Here is an 8279-nt window from a genome sequence, read left to right as displayed (position 1 = left end):
TATATTTAATACAGAGATCTGGACAATGACTAGGGTGGATAGAAGGAGAATTGATGACTTTGAGCTGTGGTCTTGGAGAAAAGTACTGAATGTACTACTAAGAGAACTAACAGATTCATCCTGGAGAGGGTGAAACTAGGCTGCTCATTGGAGGCAAAGATTCTGAAGCTCTGTCTGACGACATATTTTGGACTTGTTGTAAGGAGGAACCAGTCCTTGGAGAGGGACATCATGCTTGGGAGGGTAGAGGGGTGGTGCAAGAGAGGAAGACCCTTGATGAGATGAATTGATTCCGTGACTAGGAAAATGGGTGTGTCGGAGACAGTGAGATTGGCACAGGATAGAACATGGTTTAGGGCTGTTGTACATAGGATCACTATGAGTCACAGGTGACTCGATGGCACATAACAACAACATTCTCTTTTAAGATATTTTGTAAACCTACTGCAGACAGTAATTGACATGAGAGTATCTTGGCTCTTGGACAGCATTCGTTCAACTTATAGAGGGTGAACATATTATACTAAGGTATCTATTTACTCCAGTCGTTTTCGGATAATCTTCAGTAGAATTTTGCTTGGATGTGAAATCAATGAGATTGTTCTATAGTTTCCACACTCTGTTGGGTCACCCTTCTTTGGGATGGGAACAAACATAGATCTCTTCCAGTCAGTTGGCCAGGTGGTTGTTCTCCAGATTTCTTGGCACAACTTGGTGAGCACATCCAGGGCAGCATCTGTTACCTGAAATATGTCAATTGGTATACCATCTATTCCTGGGGCCTCATTTTTTGCTATTTCCTTCAAAGCAGCTTGAACTTCTTCCTTCATCACCATAGGCTCTTGCTCATATGTCGTTTCATGAAATTCTTCTGTGTCTGCCAAATCCTTTTGATACAGTGACTCAGTATATTCTTTTCATCTTCTTTTAATACTTCCTGGATCATTTAACATTCTGCCGAAAGCATCCTTGATTATAGCAACTCGAGGTTTGAATTTGTTCTTCAGTTCCTTGAGCTTAAGAAATGCTGAGCGAGTTCAGCCCTTTTGATTTTCTGACTCCAGCTCCTTACACATTTCACTGGAACAACATCAGCAGAGAACTGCCAGAAGTCCAGGCTTGGCTTAGAAGGGGTCGTGGTACTAGGGATGTTAGATGGAACTTAGCTGAAAGCAGGGAGTACCAGAGGAATGTCTATCTGTGTTTCATTGACTATGCAAAGGCGTTTGACTGTGTGGATCATAACAAACTGTGGCTGACTCTGAGAAGAATGGGAATCCCAGAACACTTTATTGTGCTAATGTGAAACCTATACTTGGACCAAGAGGCAGTCGTCAGAACAGAGCAAGGAAACATTGCACAGTTCAAAATTGGGAAGGGCGTACGCCAGATATGTGTCCTGTCTCCATACCTTTTCAACTTGTATGCAGAACAGATTATCCGGGAGACTGGGCTCTATGAGGAGAAATGTGGGGTCAAGATTGGTGGAAGATCTATCAACAATCTGCGATATGCAGGTAGTACAACCCTGCTTGCTGAAACTGAGGAGGACCTGAAGTACTTGCTGCAGAGGGTCAAGAACTGTAGCCTCCAATATGGATTGAGGCTCAATGTCAAGAAGACGAAGATTCTCACCACTGGGCCAAATGGCAGCATCAGGATGGATGGTGAAGAGATTGAGATTGTTCACAGCTTCAGTTTTCTTGGCTTCACAGTCAACACTCTTGGCACCAGCAGCCAGGAAATTAGAAGATGTATTTCCATGGGAAAGTCTGCTGTTAGAGACCTCTCCAAAGTACTGAAGAGCAATGGTGTCTCTTTGGAGACTAAGGTGCATCTGATACAGGCCATGGTCTTTGCTATCACTTGTTATGCATCAGAGAGTTGGACAGTGACTAAGGAGGATAGAAGGAGAACTGATGCCTTTGAGCTGTGGTGCTGGAGAAGAGTATTGAGAATACCATGGACTGCTAGGAAAACAAACAGATTCATCCTGGAAAGGGTCAAACTGGGCGCCTCCTTGGAGGTAAGGATTCTAAGGCTCCATCTAACATACTTTGGACATGTTGCAAGGAGGGACAGGTCCTTGGAGAGGAACATCATGCTTGGTAGGGTGGAGGGACGGTGCAGAAGGGGAAGGCCCCCTAGGAGGTGGGTTGATTCAGTGACTTGGGTAATCGGGATGGGTGTGTTGGAGACAGTGCGATTGTCACAGGACAGAGCAGAGTTTAGGGATGTTGTACATATGGTCGCTATGAGTCACAAGCAACTCGATGGCACACAACAACAACATCTATTTACTCACATTTGTTCACCAGTGGATTTGACATGGCAATTACCACAGCCTCTAGGTGGATAAATAGTGTGTTTTATAGCTATTTTTATTCTTTCTTACTTTTATAATTATGAGGAAATCATAATACCAGTCAATACCAAGGGAATCATGACATTAGAGTGAAGGTCCATTTGAGGCTAGTACGACCACCATTCAACTAATTATTTTTAGAGTAGTGATCTTATCACATTTAAGTGTTGGGAATCGTTAATATGCAAACTTTCCCCTTCTTCCTTTACACTTCACTATTTCAAATTTTTTACAATTTGCATGTATCACTTTTAAAATGGCAATAGAAATGACAAGCAAATTTAACAGTTTCAAATTATTGTTACTGTGTACTATCAAGTTAGAAATGAACTACAGCTGACCCTCTAGTGAGTTTTTATAGGCAGTAAATCGCATGGGAGGAGACTGTTCATCTTTCTTCTTCAGAGCAGCTGGTGGATTTGAACCACATACCTTTCCACTGGCAGGATGATTCCTTATCACTAAGCCCACAAAGCTCCCTAGTTTCAAACAGAAACTTATTTTTATTATGTAAAATTCAAAAGATTCACAAAAGTATTTACTTTTCTGAATGGGTAAACCTATGTACCCATGATCCAGGTATAACCCACCCAATCTTGTTTGATCTAATCTCTGATTTTCTTGCTGCCCTGCCTGCTCTCCACCTCCGTTGTGTCATTTGGATCCAAATATAAAACGTCGTATTTTTCTATATGACAAAGTCATTTCAATAATTTTACTTCAAAATTGGTAAAAGTGAATTTTTGTGTTATTCTCACTAACAGGTTCTAAATAAAGTATTATTTAACTGAAATACATAGTTATTTTAAGCAAGTTTCATTATTAGTCATCAACATATATTTGATTATTTATTATGAGGTAAAGTTGCATTTTTACACTTTATGCTGATGTTATGAATTCATCCTGAATCCTGGGTTTGATTTTTCTCCATCCCATACCCTGCTATTTTCAGTGCCATAAAAGACCTGGAAGATCCATAGATTGGTTATAATAAACAAACTCTTTTAATGATGAAGTGGCCTTTAGAACATCCTGTGTAGAACTTAGGATGGTGTTTCCCATGACTGCACACGTACTTAAAGTTAAAGTGCAAAAGGGCAAGTCAGTAGGTAGTCAGTGAAGGCTGATGTTACTGACCCCAAGTGCTTTATAAATGCCATTAAGATCTAGCACACAAAGTAAGTCATTCACTAAAACACCTTCCCCCGCTTTTGCAAACCCCCTGATTGTTGTAGATCAAGATCTCTTAATCATCATGATAACATGTAGTTTCATGTTTTGCCAGCTGGTGCATTTTTCTCTCTGTAGGAGGTTTCTTCATGTTCACCCCTCTATTAGTCTCCAGCCTGTCCTCAGGGTAGCTCAGCCTATAGTCTCATTCTGCAAGGCTAACTTTTCTAACTGTGGATCATATAGCTATCATAGAAATAGTATTAGAATGGATTATTATTTACACTTTTGTTTAATTATATGAATTAACTTTTCCCTTTCCCCTAATAAGCAAATCTGGATATTTCTTTTGATCCAAAAGCACTGATTTTTTTTCTTAAAGGAAAAGAAATGAATGTGCAGTTGCTGACATGTGAATGTCTACAAATGACAGATAAAAGTTATTTCTAGCATTTTCAAATACACCATTCTCTTGCACATAAGCTTAAAACAAGCAAGATGAAGTATATACGCCCTAAGGATAAAAGTCAGAGTTAGACAACGTCCTTAATAGTGGATTCCCAGTCTCTTGCTTTCTTTTTTACTGACCGCAAGCTGTAAGGTATAGTTTCATCTCTGTCTTTCCAGAGGTCCTTTCCATGCTTCCCTCGTCTTCCTTGTGCACTTTTACTTTTTTGCATGGCCTTTCACTAGGTATGCCTCTATTGCTTTAATAAACCCTTTTCACTTGTTTTGCTTAAAAAAATAAAAAAGTGGATTCCCTTCTTGATAACATAATAGGTAAGATCTTCTGATCTTGTACCAAACTTTTCAGTATACACAAATAGGAAAAAGAACCTTAACTGGAAAGTCTGCTCTTAGTCACAAATTTTACTGTTTTCCTCTTTGCATGATGTGCAAAAACTCCCTTTCTTTCCTAACAAGGTATCTTTTCCCTAAGACAGTTCAGATGAGGAGGGCTGGGTCTCAGTTAATACCAAATGCCTCAGTTGTTCTTTCCTACCAATATCCAACCTTGCTAATACTGCCTGGTTTTGCTGGTTCAGAAGGAGCTTTTGGGTACTATGAATATGCAGATGTAAGAAGAATGATCCCTATATAAACTTGTGGGCAGCCAAGAAGAGTCTTCATGTATGTCACGTGATGACTAGGCACCTTGCTAGACTCCATCTATTAAGAGGAAAGTTACAGACTGCAGGAAAAGGTCCCAATACCTGAGCATTCAAGATGTATAACTTTTCTGAGGATCAGATCCCAGAGTTTAAGGAGGTCTTCCAGCTGTTTGACTGAACAGGTGATGGAAAGATCCTGTACAGCCAGAGTGGGGATGTGATGAGGGCCCTGAGCCAGAACCCCACTGACATCAAGGTGCTCAAGGTCCTGGAAAACCCTAAGAATGATGAGATGATTGTGAAGGTCCTGGATTGTGAGCACTCCCTGCCTGTACTGCAGACTGTGGCCGAGAACAAGGACCAGGGCACCTATGAGCACTATGTTAAAGGCTTTCCGGGATTTGACAAGGAAGGGAATGACACTGTGATGGGCACTGAAATCTGGCATGTCCTTGTCACACTTGGTGAGAAGATGATAGAGGAAGATGTAAAGATGCTGGTGGCAGGACATGAGGACAACAATGGTTGTATCTACTATGAAGAGGTGCTGAATGGCAGAGGGCAGCCCTTCCTGTGTCTCTAGAACCCCATGCCTTTTCCTGTGTGAGACTGTAAGAGCCCTGAAAGCCTTCTCAGCAGTCACAGCACCTTTCCCATTTTATATCTCTTGGATAGAAGCCTATTACTTGTCAGGGGGACGCTCTGATGGCAGAGCTCACAAAGTTACACTGTTAATTTGAAGGCTACACTTCTCTGGAAGTTCAAATCCAGCAGACACTCCATGAGGAGAAAGATGGGAAGTCTCCTCCTATACAATTTTCTAAGCTTGGAAAACCCAAGGAACGTCAGCTATAAGTTGATTCCAAGTCAATAGCAACTAGAGAGGGTGACATACCAAATGTATTGGTAAGGAGCCTTGGTGGCATATTGTATGACTATTGTATTCCTCACCCAAAGCTTGGTGGTTTGAAGCTACTATTTGATCTTTTGGAGAAAGCTGTTAAGTCTTCTCCTATAAGGATTTGTAACTTTGGAAATTTGATGGAGGAATAGTATGAGTTGTAACTGACAGCAATGCAATTGATTTTGTTTGGCTAGAAGATGAGTCACATAGGTGATATCAGTAACAGCTTGAAGTATGACTCCAGGCTTTCCATTAGTCTCTGTCATACCAGTAAGCCTGATCTTCTATATTATTCAGTTTTGCCCCATATTTTTTCCTTCCACTCTATCAGGAACTTTCTACTGTGATGATTTAGAGTAGTCAGTAGTGATAGATAGCTAGGACTCATGTATTTCTTCTGATTTCAAGGTAATGGATACTGAAGTTCATGTGGTCTCTTAGGCCTTTGGACTAACCTTTCATTTTCTTCAATCTTATTTGCTCTGAATGTGGAGAGACCAATATTTATAGTGTAGAAGACCATTCTCAAACTTTTAAGATCTAAGTCACTACTCAACAAAGTAGGATGGAGAACATTGTAAACTATATTCTCAGGCTGCTTTCTCTAGTGAAGTAAATCCAATAAAGCAAATAATTAACCCTTAACCTTATTTTGACTGATATTGCATCTACAGATTTAGTCAACCTGATTCCTCTGTAGTCCTTAGAGTGCAGTGCAGTTCCCATTTGTTTTTCTAAAAAAGGCATTTGCAATGAATAAATCAAGATTGTACAAAATTCTATCACATATATGTGTGTGATGTATATATTGGCCTAGTAGTAAGAAGCTGTGCTGCAATCATAAAGGTTCACAGTTCAAATCCACCAGCTGCTCCTTAGGAGAAAGATGGATGGGTAGTCTCCTCCCATACAATTTACTACCTCTGAAAACTCATGGGAGAATCAGCTATGGGTCAGCTGTGATTCGACAGTTGTTATGTGTTATTGAGTCACTTGCGATTCATAGTGACCCTATGTACAACAGCTCTGCACCCTGCTCTATCTGGAGCCAATTTCATTGTTTCTGACACACCTACCCCCATTACCCCAGTCACTGAGACAATTCAATTTATCCAAGGTCTTCCTCTCTTGTGCTGCCCCTGTACCTTTCCAAGCATGATGTCCTTCTCCAAGGACTGGTCCCTCATGGAAATATGCCCAAAGTATGTCAGACAAAGCTTCAAAATCATTGTCTCCAAAGTTCAGCCTGTTTCACTCTCTTGAGGACAGACCTGTTTGTTCTATTAGCAGTTCATGGTATTTTCAATACTCTTCTCTAGCATCACAACTCAAAAGTATCAATTCTTCTATCATCCTTAGTCATTGTCCAGCTCTCGGATGTAGAGCAAAAAACTGGAAAGACCATGGCCTAGATAAGGGGCACTTCAGTCTCTAGACTGACATCATTGTTCTTCAGTACACTGGAGAGATCCCTGACAGCAGATTTTTCCCAATGCAATTTGTCTTTTGATTTCATAACTGCTTGTACCAAAAGCCAAGCAAGCTGAAGATGTTAACAATCTCAGTCTCTACTCTGTCTATCATGATGTTGCCAATTGGCTCAGTGGTGAGAATCTTAGTTTTCTTGATATTGAGCTTCAATCCATATTGAAGGCTGCAGTCCTTGACCTTCTGCAGCAAACGCCTCAGGTCCTCCTCAGTTTCAGCAAGCAAGGTTGCATCATTTGCATAACTCAGGTTGTTGATCAGTCTTTTTATAATCCACTTAAAAAATAAATGAGCCTTTGAAAACTCTATGTTCAACAGAGCACACTTAGATTAGACCAGAATATATGGCACCAAAGGCTGAGCATTCATATTGGGAATCACAAAGAAGGAAGAACAGTTGCAAACAGACCCTAGTCATTGGAATGTACAATATGAGAAGTATGAATGTAGGAAAATTGGAGATTATTAAGGAAGAAATCGAATGCATAAATATTGACATACTAGGCATGGTGGAAAGGAAATGGATTGGCATGGAACATTCTGAACCAGATAATAATATGATCTACTATGCTGGAAATTAAATGATAAGAAAAAATGGGATTACATTCACAGTTAAAAAGACTATTCCTAGATCCATCTTGAAATACAATGTTGTGAGTGACAGAATAATATCCATACGCACACAAGGAAGACCTGTTAATAGAACTATTAGGGCAAAAGAGGAGGAAATAGATGATTTCTATCAACTGTTGCAATCGAAAATTGATCGAATATGCAACCAAGATATATTAGTAATAATGGGTGACTGGAATACAAAAGCTGAGAACAAGAAAGAAAAATGGGAAACATGGTCTTGGTGACAGAGATGAGGCAGGAGACAGAATGACATAATTCTGTAAAATCAATGATTTATTCATTGCAAATACATGTTATAAGAAACATAAACAGCAACTAAACACATGGACTTCACCTGATGGCCTACACAGGAATCAGATTTATTATATCTGTGGGGAAAATTATTGGAGAAACTCAGTATCAGCTATGAAAATTAGGCCAGGTGCTGATTGTGGAACAGATCATCAACTATTCACATGCAAGTTCAAAATGAAGCTAAAGAAAATGAAATCAACAGTCCCAGAGGTTCAAATCCACCAGATGCTATCCTGGAGAAGGAGGGGCAATCTCCTCCTGTACCAGTCAGATCTGATTTGATGGTACACACAAAAAATAATTAAAAAAA

General features: G+C 40.0%; 1 pseudogene; it reads left to right on the top strand.

The window, feature by feature from the left end:
• The first annotated feature begins 4762 nt into the window (after window positions 1–4762).
• LOC102854576 lies at window positions 4763–5230 on the top strand (annotated as a pseudogene).
• Window positions 5231–8279: the final 3049 nt, after the last annotated feature.

This window comes from Elephantulus edwardii, unplaced genomic scaffold (genome assembly GCF_000299155.1).
Source record: "Elephantulus edwardii isolate Elephantulus edwardi_28Jun2011 unplaced genomic scaffold, EleEdw1.0 scaffold00001, whole genome shotgun sequence".
Lineage (NCBI taxonomy): Eukaryota > Metazoa > Chordata > Mammalia > Macroscelidea > Macroscelididae > Elephantulus > Elephantulus edwardii.
This window is presented reverse-complemented; position numbering and strand designations above follow the sequence as displayed.